The 11,733-nt window shown below is 38.7% G+C and overlaps 1 non-coding gene across 1 annotated transcript; it reads right to left on the bottom strand.

Annotated features, from left to right (window-relative positions):
• Window positions 1–612: 612 nt before the first annotated feature.
• On the bottom strand, window positions 613–719 carry LOC148564809 (small nucleolar RNA R71). The gene has a single exon (XR_015885516.1). It is a non-coding gene; the product is annotated as a small nucleolar RNA R71 (small nucleolar RNA).
• Window positions 720–11,733: the final 11,014 nt, after the last annotated feature.

Below are 11,733 nucleotides of genomic sequence, written 5' to 3'. Positions count from 1 at the left end.
GCTGTATGTTCCTTTCATTGAATGACGCGTTCACTGCCTGATCCGAGCTTAGCCGCATTTGATCCTGAAATTGAAAGAACTCTTTCATGTATTAGGCGAGCTCGGCGTCGGTTAGCTTTTGAGGGTGGTGAAGTAATTGTTATCGATTCACCAGTTTCATCTGAGGGCGAGCTTGAACCGCCATCTGAGGAAGAAACCAGCTCCTATACTACTAATTCGGTTGATTTACGTGCAGGTAACATGGCGGAACCCAAGAGGATAACTCTGCAGGAGGCAAGAACCCCAGACTTTACTCTGCAACCGTATCAAGTGCGTCACCCAAATCTGGCTGCAGATTTTGAACTGAAGACTACATTAATCAACATGATGCCCAAGTTTCATGGTTTACCTGCTCAGGAGCCTATCAAGCACCTAAGAGATTTTCAGACAACCTGGTCTACTGTTAGGCGTCATGGTGCAGATGAAACTTCTATTTTGCTGACCGCTTTCCCGTTTTCTCTTGAGGGAAAGGCGAGGGAGTGGTACTACACTCAACCTAAAGCGACCGTCACTAACTCAGATACGCTCAGGAGATAATTCCTGGAAAAATACTTTCCGGTTGAAGTTACAGATAGATTAAGGAAAGAGATCTCTTGCATTATTCAAGGTGAATCAGAGACTCTCTATGAGTACTAGGAGCGCTTCAAGAATCTTCTGGACGCATGCCCCCATCATATAATTGACAAGTTAGTGTTGATCAGTTACTTCACTCAAGGCATGAAGCCTTGGGATAAGACTACAGTAGATGGTGCGAGTAATGGTTCTCTGAAAAAGTACAAGACCGCAGATAAAGCATGGCAACTGATCAGCGGCCTAGCTGAGTCCACTCGGAATCACAGGCACAGGAACAACCACTCAAAGGCTGTTGCAGAGGTTTCTTCTAGCATTGAGACTTCTGCTCTTACACAGAGTATATGTGAGATGACCAACCTACTTAAGCAAATATAGCTAAATTAACAACAGCCTCAGCTTCCCCCACCACAAAAAAGTCAACAGTTAGTCCCTCAGAGAGTGTACAGAATATGTGCTGATTATAGTCATTACACTGATGAGTGTCCGCAGCTCCAACAAGAGGACAACACCGTAGCAGCCACTCATAATTTCTACGACTGCCCAAATCAAGGGTACAATCAACAAGGCGGCAATTACAACCAAGGTGGAAACTACACCCAAGGTTGGCAAGACAACTCCAACCAGGGATGGAGAGACCATTCCAACCAGGGATGGAGGGATAATTCTAACCAAGGTTGGATGGACAACTACAACAGAGGAGGCAGAGACAACAATGAAAATCAGAGGTGGAATAACAACAACAGACAGCAGAACCAAAACCAGCCCTATAAAGTGGTGCACAAAATTGTGATCTCTAAAACGGCGCAAAAAACATGGTACGCACGAATGTAATCTCAACTCTTTTTCACAACTCCGCACAACTAACCAGCAAGTGCACTGGGTCGTCCAAGTAATAAACCTTACGTGAGTAAGGGTCGATCCTACGGAGAATGTCGGCTTGAAGAAAGCTATGGTCATCCTTGTAAATCTCAGTCAGGCAGATTCAAATGGTTACGAGGTTTTGATAATTAAATTATAATTAAAAACATAAAATAAGATAGAAATACTTATGTAATTCATTGGTGGGATTTCAGATAAGCGTAGGGAGATGCTTTGTTCCTTCTGAATCTCTGCTTTCCTACTGCCTTTATTCAATCATTCATACTCCTTTCCATGGCAAGTTATATGTTAGGGGATCACCGTTGTCAATGGCTACCGTCCGTCTGATGAGCGGATATTTTATACGCTTTTTGGGGGTATTTTCATATAGTTTTTAGTAGGATTTAGCTACTTTTTAGTATATTTTTATTGGTTTATATGCAAAAATCACATTTCTGGACTTTACTATGAGTTTGTTTGTTTTTCTGTGATTTTAGGTATTTTCTGGCTGAAATTGAGGGACCTGAGCAAAAATCTGATTCAGAGGCTGAAGACGGACTACAGATGCTGTTGGATTCTGACCTCCCTGCATTCAAAATGGATTTTCTGGAGCTACAAAAGCCTAATTGGCGCGCTCTCAATTGCGTTGGAAGGTAGACATCCAGGGCTTTCCAGCAATATATAATAGTCCATACTTTGTCCAATTTTTTATGACGCAAATTGGCGTTTAATGCCAAGTCTTTACCCTACTCTGGAATTAAACGCCATAACTGGCATAAAAACTGGAGTTAAACGCCAGAAACAGGCAGCAACTTGGCGTTTAACTCCAAGAAAAGTCTCTATACATGGAAGCTTTAATACTCAGCCTAAGCACACACCAAGTGGGCCCCGAAAGTAGATTTCTGCACTATCTATCTTAGTCTACTCATTTTCTGTAAACATAGGCCACTAGCTTAGTATAAAAACTACTTTTGGAGACTTACTATGTATCTCATGACATTTTCACATTTTACATTGTATCTCTACAGCATGAGTCTCTAAACTCCATGATTGGGGGTGAGGAGCTCTGCTGTGTCTCGATGAATTAATGCAATTACTTCTATTTTCTATTCAATACGCTTATTTCTGTTCTAAGATATTCACTCGTACCTAACCGTGAAGAATGTGATGATCCATGACACTCATCATCATTCTCAACCTATGAACGCGTGCCTGATAACCACTTACGTTCTATCTGTAATAGCTTGAGTGTATATCTCTTGGGCTCCTGGTTCAGGAGTTTGATTGCCTCTCCTGACAACAGAGCGTTCAAATCCCTTAATCCAGAGTCATCGTGGTAAAAGCTAGAATCAATTGGCAGCATCCCTAAGATCCGGGAAGGGATGACTGTGACGAGCTTCAAACTCACAAGTATTGGGCGTAGTGACAGACGCAAAAGGATCAATGGATCATATTCCAACACAAGTGAAAACCGACAGATGATTAGCCATGTACATGGACCCTTTTCACTGAGAGGACGGATGGTAGCCATTGACAACGGTGATCCACCAACATACAGCTTGCCATGGAAGGAGCCTTGCGTGTGTGAAGAAGAAGATGGGAGAAAAGCAGAGATCCAGAAGACGAAGCATCTCCAAAACCTCAATCTGTTCTCAATTACTGCATAACAAGTATTTATTTGATGCTCTTTTACTTTTTACTATTGAAATTAAGAATTATCATTGATATCCTGACTAAGAATTACAAGATAACCATAGCTTGCTTCAAGCCGGCAATCTCCGTGGGATCGACCCTTACTCACGTAAGGTATTACTTGGACGACCCAGTGCACTTGCTGGTTAGTGGTACGAGTTGTGAAAAGTGTGATTTACAATTCGTGCACCAAGTTTTTGGCGCCGTTGCTGGGGATTGTTCGAGTTTGGATAACTGACGGTTTATTTTGTTGCTTAGATTAGAAAAAAAAAATTTCTTTTTGATTTAGAGTCTTCCGTTTGAGTTTAGTCTTATATTTTAAGTTTACGGTTCTCCAATGTGGCTTCTACTGGCCTACTCTCTATAGAGACTCCCGAGAGTTTGTACGTAACTGTGACAATTGCCAGAGAGCTGGTAATCTGCCTCATGGTTATGCCATGCCTCAACAAGGGATCTTGGAGATTGAGTTGTTTGATGTATGGGGTATTGACTTCATGGAGCCTTTCCCACCATCATACTCAAACACGTATATTATGGTGGCAGTAGACTATGTATCTAAATGGGTAGAGGCAATTGCAACACTCACTAATGGTACTAAGACAGTGTTGAGGTTCCTCCAGAAACATATCTTCAGTAGGTTTGGTGTACCTATAGTACTAATCAGTGATGGGGGCACTCACTTCTACAATAAACAGCTTTACTCTGCTATGTTCTTATATGGAATTAGCCACAAAGTAGCAACTCCTTCTCATCCACAGATAAATGGGTAAGCTGAAGTCTCTAATAGAGAACTAAAAAGAGTCTTGGAATGGACTGTAATTACCCGTAGAAGGGATTGGGCAAAAATCTTGGATGATGTTCTGTGGGCATACAGAACAGCATTCAAGACTCCCATAGGGACCTCTCGATACCATCATGTGTATGGAAAAGCGTGCCATTTTCTAGTGGAACTGGAATACAAGGCCTACTGGGCAACCAAATTCCTAAATCTTGATGCCAAGTTAGCAGGAGAGAAAAGATTGCTCTAGTTGAATGAGCTAGAGGAATTCAGACTCTGCTTTTGAAAATGCAAAAATTTACAAGGAGAAAGTAAAAAGGTGGCATGACAAGAAATTGTCACCCAGAGTCTTTGAGCTAGGACAGAAAGTTTTGCTGTTCAACTCTAGGCTCAGATTGTTCCCCAGGAAACTGAAATCCTGGTGGAAGGGACCATATGTGATTACGAGTGTGTCACCATATGGGTATGTAGAGCTTCAAGATATTGACTCTAATAAGAGGTTCATTGTCAATGGACAGAGAGTCAAGCATTATCTTGAAGGCAATGTTGAGCAAGAATGCTCAAAGCTGAGACTAGATTAAAGCTCAGTAAAGTCCACCTAAAGACAATGAAGAAGCGCTTGCTGGGAGGCAACCCAGCCATTAGCAATGTTTATTTGTTATGCAAATAATAATTATATGAGTTTTATATAAATTATCTTTAAGAATGATTAACAATTGCAGGAGTTCACAGAGTTACAGAAGAATTTAGAGCATAAAGCAGAGAAAAGGAGCTCACTGCCAGTAAGGGGGAATTGTGGGCGTTAAACGCCCAAAAGAAGCATCTACTGGGCGTTTAACGCCAGAATGATACCCATTCTGGGCGTTTAACGCCAGAATTGCAGCATCCTGGGCGTTTAGAAAAAACGCCCAGTGACAAAGGATTTCTGGCGTTTAACGCTAACCAGGGTACCTGGCTGTGCGTTAAATGCCCAAAGCAAGCAACAAATGGGCGTTAAACGCCCAAAACAAGCAACCACTGGGCGTTTAACACCAGAAGTGTGGAGGGGAGGAAGTTTGTTTTTCACTTCAATTTTTTTTATATTTTCATGTTTCCATTCATGATTTCTTGCATGAACATGTTACAAATCCTCATTTTTCAATTTCAATTTCAAAATAATCTTAAAGCCTAAAAATCTTTCTTCATTCTTCTTCAACTTCTTTTCAAATCTTTTTCAAAACTCATCTATCTTTTTAAATTCTTCTCAAATTTTTTTCAAATCATCATACTATCTTTTAAAAAATTAGATTTATCTTTTTCAAATCTCCCTCTTATCTTTTCAATTTTAATACTACATCTTTTGCATATCATAATTATCTTTTTACAAATCATATCTTCTAGCAATCTTTTTCAAAATTTTCGAACCCATCCCCTCCTCTTTAAATTCACATTCGGCCACCCCCTTTCCTCCACAATTCGAATTTGTCTCTCCTTCTATTCCTCTCCTTTCCTTTCTTTTGCTTGAGGACAAGCAACCCTCTAAGTTTGGTGTGCTTTTCGTGATCACTAAGCTAAGACTCACTAAGATCATGGCTCCTAAAAGAAAACAAACCACTTCAAGAGGCAAGAAAGAGAATATTCCAAAACCACTTTGGAATCAAGAGAGGTTCTTAACCAAAGAACATGCAGACCATTACTACAAAATAATGGGTCTAAGATCAGTGATCTCGGGAGTTAAATTCGATCTGAAAGAAGACAAATATTCGGAGATCCAAGAGCAGATTCGAAACAGAGGCTGGGAAATTCTGGCTAATCCTAAGACAAAGGTGGGTAGAAGTATGGTTCAGAAATTCTAAGTAAATCTGTGGCAAACAGATAAGCAAAGATTAACTGGAGCCACTTTCTATACCTTTCGAACCTTGGTCAGAGAGAAGATTATGTACTTCCACCAGGACAAATAAGAGAGGCCTTCAAGCTGCCTTAACTACAAGATGATCCAGAATCCTTTAATAGGAGAATGGTGAGATTTGATAAGCGCTTAGACCAAGTTCTAGAGAACATATGCATCCCTGGAACCAAGTGGATAACCAATGTAAAGGGTGTCCCAAATCAACTCAAGAGAAGAGATCTCAAACCAATTGCTAGGGGCTGGCTGGACTTCATTAGGCATTCTATACTGCCCATCAGCAACCGCTCTGAAGTCATTGTCAAAAGAGCAGTGATGATCCACTGCATTATGCTGGAAAACGAAGTGGAGATTCATCATCTGATTTCTTGTGAGCTCTACACAATTGCAAACAAGAACTCCACTGACGCCAAATTGGCTTAACCAAACCTAATCTCTCTGCTATGCAAAGATGCTAGGGTAAAGTTGGGAGTAGATGAGTATATCTCATTCGAGCAACCAATCACCAAGAAGTTAATGGAAGGACAACAAGTACAAGATAACTCCATCAAAAGGAGGGCACATAGATAACTCCACCAAAAATCCCTCAGATTGACTACTGGACCCGCCTAGAAGCATCTGTCACCAAGCTACAAAAAGCTATGGATCAACTGAAAGAAGAGCAGCAAACTCAACATAACATGCTCTGCAAACCGCTGAAGGAACAAGAAAAGCAAGGGCGTGAGCTACAGGAACTGAAGTGCCAAAAGCTAGCTCTTGAAGGGCCAGACACTCCACAGATTGAAGGAGCATCCATCTCCCAAAATAAAGGTTGTTGAGTCCTAATCTTAACTCTGTGATAACTTTTGCTATTAGATATCTACCTTAGGAGTCACATGAATAATAGTAATTAGTATCTTTATTTTAATTTTCTTATTATTTTTAATTAAGCTATAATTTATTTTTCTCACCATCATTAAACATGAATAAAATGGCAGACTTTTTCTAGAACAAGGAGGAAATTTTATTTTAGAGTTCTTAATAGCAAAAATTCGCATTATTTATATGTGGTGGTAATACTTTTTGTCTTCTGAATGAATGCTTGAACAGTGCATATGTCTTTTGAATTTGTTGTTTTTGAATGTTAAAATTGTTGGCTCTTGAAAGAATAATGAAAAAGAAGAAATGTTATTGATAATCTGAAAAATCATAAAATTGATTCTTGAAGCAAGAAAAAGTAGTGAAGAACAAGGCTTGCAAAAAAAAAAGAGGGAAGAGAGAAAGCAAGCAGAAAAAAGCCAAAAACCCTTTAAACCAAAAGGCAAGGGTAAAAGGATCTAAGGCTTTGAGCATTAATGGATAGGAGGGCCGAAAGGAATAAAATCCTGGTCTAAGCGGCTAAACTAAGTTGTCCCTAACCATGTGCTTGTGGCGTGAAGGTGTCAAGTGAAAAACTTGAGGCTGAGCGGTTAAAGTCATGGTCCAAAGAAAAAAGAGTGTGCTTAAGAACTCTGGACACCTCTAACTGGGGACTTTAGCAAAGCTAAGTCACAATCTGGAAAGGTTCACCCAGTTATGTGTTTGTGGCATTTATATATCCGGTGGTAATACTGGAAAATAAAGTGCTTAGGGCCACGGCCAAGACTCATAAAGTAGCTGTGTTCAAGAATCAACATACTAAACTAGGAGAATCAATAACAATATTTGAATTCTGAGTTCCTATAGATGGCAATCTTTCTGAACTTCAAAGGATAAATTGAGGTTCTAAAACTGTTCAGAAGCAAAAAGCTACTAGCCCCGTTCATCTAATGAGAATCTGAGCTTCATATAAAACTCTGAGATGTTATTACCTCTTGATTTTCTTTCTATCCTATTTTATTCGTCTAGTTGCTTGAGGACAAGCAACAGTTTAAGTTTGGTGTTGTGATGAGCGGATATTTTATATGCTTTTTTGGGGGTATTTTGATATAGTTTTTAGTATATTTTTATTGGTTTCTATGAAAAAATCACATTTCTGGACTTTACTATGAGTTTTTGTGTTTTTCTGTGATTTCAGGTATTTTCTGGCTGAAATTGAGGGACCTGAGCAAAAATTTGATTAAGAGGCTGAAGAAGGACTGCAGATGCTGTTGGATTCTGATCTCCCTGCACTCGAATGGATTTTCTAGAGCTACAGAAGACCAATTGGCGCGCTCTCAATTGCGTTGGAAAGTAGACATCCAGGGCTTTCCTGAAATATTTAATAGTCCATACTTTGCCTAAGTTTTGATGATGCAAATTGGCATTAAACACCAAGTCTTTACCCTATTCTGGCGTTAAACGCCAGAAACAGGCAGCAACTTGGCGTTTAACTCCAAGAAAAGTCTCTACACATGGAAGCTTCAATGCTCAGCCCAAGCACATACCATGTGGGCCCCCAAAGTGGATTTCTGCACTATCTATCTTAGTCTACTCATTTTCTATAAACCTAGGCCACTAGCTTAGTATAAAAACTACTTTTAGAGACTTAATATGTATCTCATGACATTTTCACATTTTACATTGTATCTCTACATCATGAATCTCTAAACTCCATGATTGGGGGTGAGGAGCTCTGCTATGTCTCGATGAATTAATGCAATTACTTCTATTTTCTATTCAATACGCTTGTTTCTGTTCTAAGGTATTCACTCGTACCTAACCGTGAAGAATGTGATGATCTGTGACACTCATCATCATTCTCAACCTATGAACGCATGCCTGACAACCACTTACATTCTATCTGTAATATCTTGAGTGTATATCTCTTGGGCTCCTGGTTTAGGAGTTTGATTACCTCTCCTGACAACAGAGCGTTCAAATCCCTTAATCCAGAGTCTTCATGGTAAAAGCTAGAATCAATTGGAAATATCCCTGAGATCTGGAATGTCTAAACCTTGTCTGTGGTATTCTGAGTAGGATCCAGGAAGGGATGACTGTGACGAGCTTCAAACTCACAAGTATTGGGCGTAGTGACAGACGCAATTAAGAATTATCATTGATATCCTGACTAAGAATTAAAAGATAACCATAGCTTGTTTCAAGTCGGCAATCTCCGTGGGATCGACCCTTACTCACGTAAGGTATCACTTGGACGACCCAGTGCACTTGCTGGTTAGTGATACGAGTTGTGAAAAGTGTGATTTAAAATTCGTGCACCACCGTCCTCTCAGTGAAAATGGTCCAAGTGCGCTGTGACCGCACGACTAATAATCTGTCAGTTCTCGATCATGTTTGAATAAGATCCATTGATCCTTTTGCGTCTGTCACTACGCCCAACACTCGCGAGTTTGAAGCTCGTCACAGTTATCCCTTCCCAGATCCTACTTGGAATAACATAGACAAGGTTTAGACTTTTTGGATCTCAAGAATGGCTGATAAACCACTATTTTATGGTTTATCTTGTGCTCAATTAGGTGGTTTTTATCAACTCTTTACCCACATATTCATACTATTTGCATGGTTTTACATTTGCCTTCCTAATTATGTGCTTTGATTGAAAACATGCTTCTTTGGCCTTAAGTTCCCTATGTTTAATCCTCTCTTATTACCATTAGATGTATTGTTATGTGTGTTAATAGATTTCAGAGATTACAGGGCAGAAATGGCTCAGAAGATGGAAAGGAAGCATGCAAAAGTGGAAGGAATACAAGAAACTGAAGGAACTGCTAAAGCTGTCCAGGCTAACCTCTCTGCACTCAAACAGTCATAACTTGAGCTACAGAGGTCCAACTGATGCGGTTTCAGTTGCGTTGGAAAGCTAACATCTGGGGCTTCGATTTGATATATAATTTATCATAGTTGTTCTGAAGTTAGGCGATGCGAACGCGTGAATGACGCCTCCGCATCACTTTTCCATGACTTGAACGTAACAGAAACCGCTGGGAGTGATTTCTGGGCTGTTTTTAACCCAGTTTCAGCCCAGAACACACAGATTAGAGGCTATAAAGTGGGAGAATGCATCCATTCATAAATAAACTTTCATATTCACAATTTTAGGATTTAGATGTAGTTTTTAGAGAGAGAGGTTCTCTCCTCTCTCTTAGGATTTAATTTTTGGATTTAGGATTATTTCTTCTTCATCACAGGTTCAATGTTCCTTTAATTTATGTTTCTACTTTTATTTTATTATTCTAATTGATATTTATCTTTTCACTTTAGCTTATGAATCTTCCCATGTTAAGATTTGAATGTTCTATTTAATATATTTTGAGGTATTTCAGTTTATGATTGTTTTATTCTATTTATAAATGCTTTTAATTTAATTTAGAATTTTCCCTTTTGACTTTGGTTGATTCATTGGAGACACTTGAGTTATCAAAATCATTGTTGATTGAAAATTGGAATTCTTCAAGAATTAATTCAAGTTCCAATAACTCTAGCCTTTCCCAAGGAAAGACTAGGACCTGAGGAATCAAAATTAATTTATCCACTCAACTTACCTTCATAGTTAGAGGTTAACAAAGTGGGAGAAAAATCAAATTCTCATCATAATTGATAAGGATAACTAGGATAGGACTTCTAGTTCTTATACCTTGCCAAGAGTTTTATTATCTATTTAAATTAATACAATTTACTTTCTTGCCATTTACTATTCTCGCTTTTCATCTTATACATTAAAAATCCCCAATTTACAAACTCACAACCAATAATAAGAACACCTCCCTGCAATTCTTGAGAAGACGACCCAAGGTTTAAATACTCGGTTATCAATTTTAAAAGGGGTTTGTTACTTGTGATAACCAAAACGTTTGTATGAAAGGACTTTATTTGGTTTAGAAACTATACTTGCAACGAGGATTTATCTACAAATTTCTAGACCACGCAAATGTTCTCTCATCAAAATGGCGCCGTTGTCGGGGAATTGCAAACGTGTGCCTTATTATTGGTTATTGTAAATATTTACTTTTAAATTTATTTTTTTTGGAAAAAAAAAATTTCAGATTTTTATTTTAAAAATTTTTATCTCATCCTATTTTATTTTAAAAAAAATCAATTTTCAATTTTCAATTTTAAAAATTCAATTTTCAAAATTTAAAATTCAAATTTTAAAATTTCAAATTTTAAACTTCAAATTTCAAATTTAAAAATTCAAAAATTCAAATTTTAATTTTCAAATTCAAAAATTTGAATTTCAAATTTGCTTTTATTTTTGTTTTTAAATTTTTATTAACTAACTATGAGTTCTCACCCCTCTCGCTTTGAGTTTGGTTCCAATGGTGTTGCAAGGAATGGAAATTATAACAGGAACATGCATCAAGGTCAAAACAATCAGAGATGGAAGGAGCCATGAGGATCTGATCAACCCTTCCGGCAACAACACCTTCCACAGTACCACAGACAAAGACCATTCCACAATGCATACTAAGACAATAGTTATGGTGGACCCTTCCGTGACAACCAACATCCACCAAATTACTATAGTCAAGAGCCATTCCAGGGGGCATACCAAGATGATAGATATAATGGACCCCCATCATATGCCTATGAACCTCCTCAACACAACTTTGAACCACCACACTCACAAGCCAACTACCACCATTCACCTTCATATGATCCTAACCCACATCCACCATACCAACCACCTTATGAACCATATATAGAACCACCCCAATTCCAACCCAATTACTCCCAAGAACCACCACCTCCATATGCATCATATCCATATCCATCAATCCAAGAGCCTTATGGTCCTACTTATGATATCCAAGCGCAACAAGAATCACAGGATCGTCACAAGGAAATAGTGGATCAATTTCTTGCAACCCTTCACCATTTGAATCAAGCAATAAATCAATTATCTTCCCGACGTTCGGACACTCAAGAAACCCCCATGGCTTCATGTGAACAATCTGATAAAGAACGTAGCATGAAGGAGATATTAAAAACTCCAGTGGAGAGTACAGAGCAT

Source organism: Arachis ipaensis, chromosome B5 (genome assembly GCF_059453495.1).
Source record: "Arachis ipaensis isolate K30076 ecotype BB chromosome B5, ASM5945349v1, whole genome shotgun sequence".
NCBI lineage: Eukaryota > Viridiplantae > Streptophyta > Magnoliopsida > Fabales > Fabaceae > Arachis > Arachis ipaensis.
This window is presented reverse-complemented; position numbering and strand designations above follow the sequence as displayed.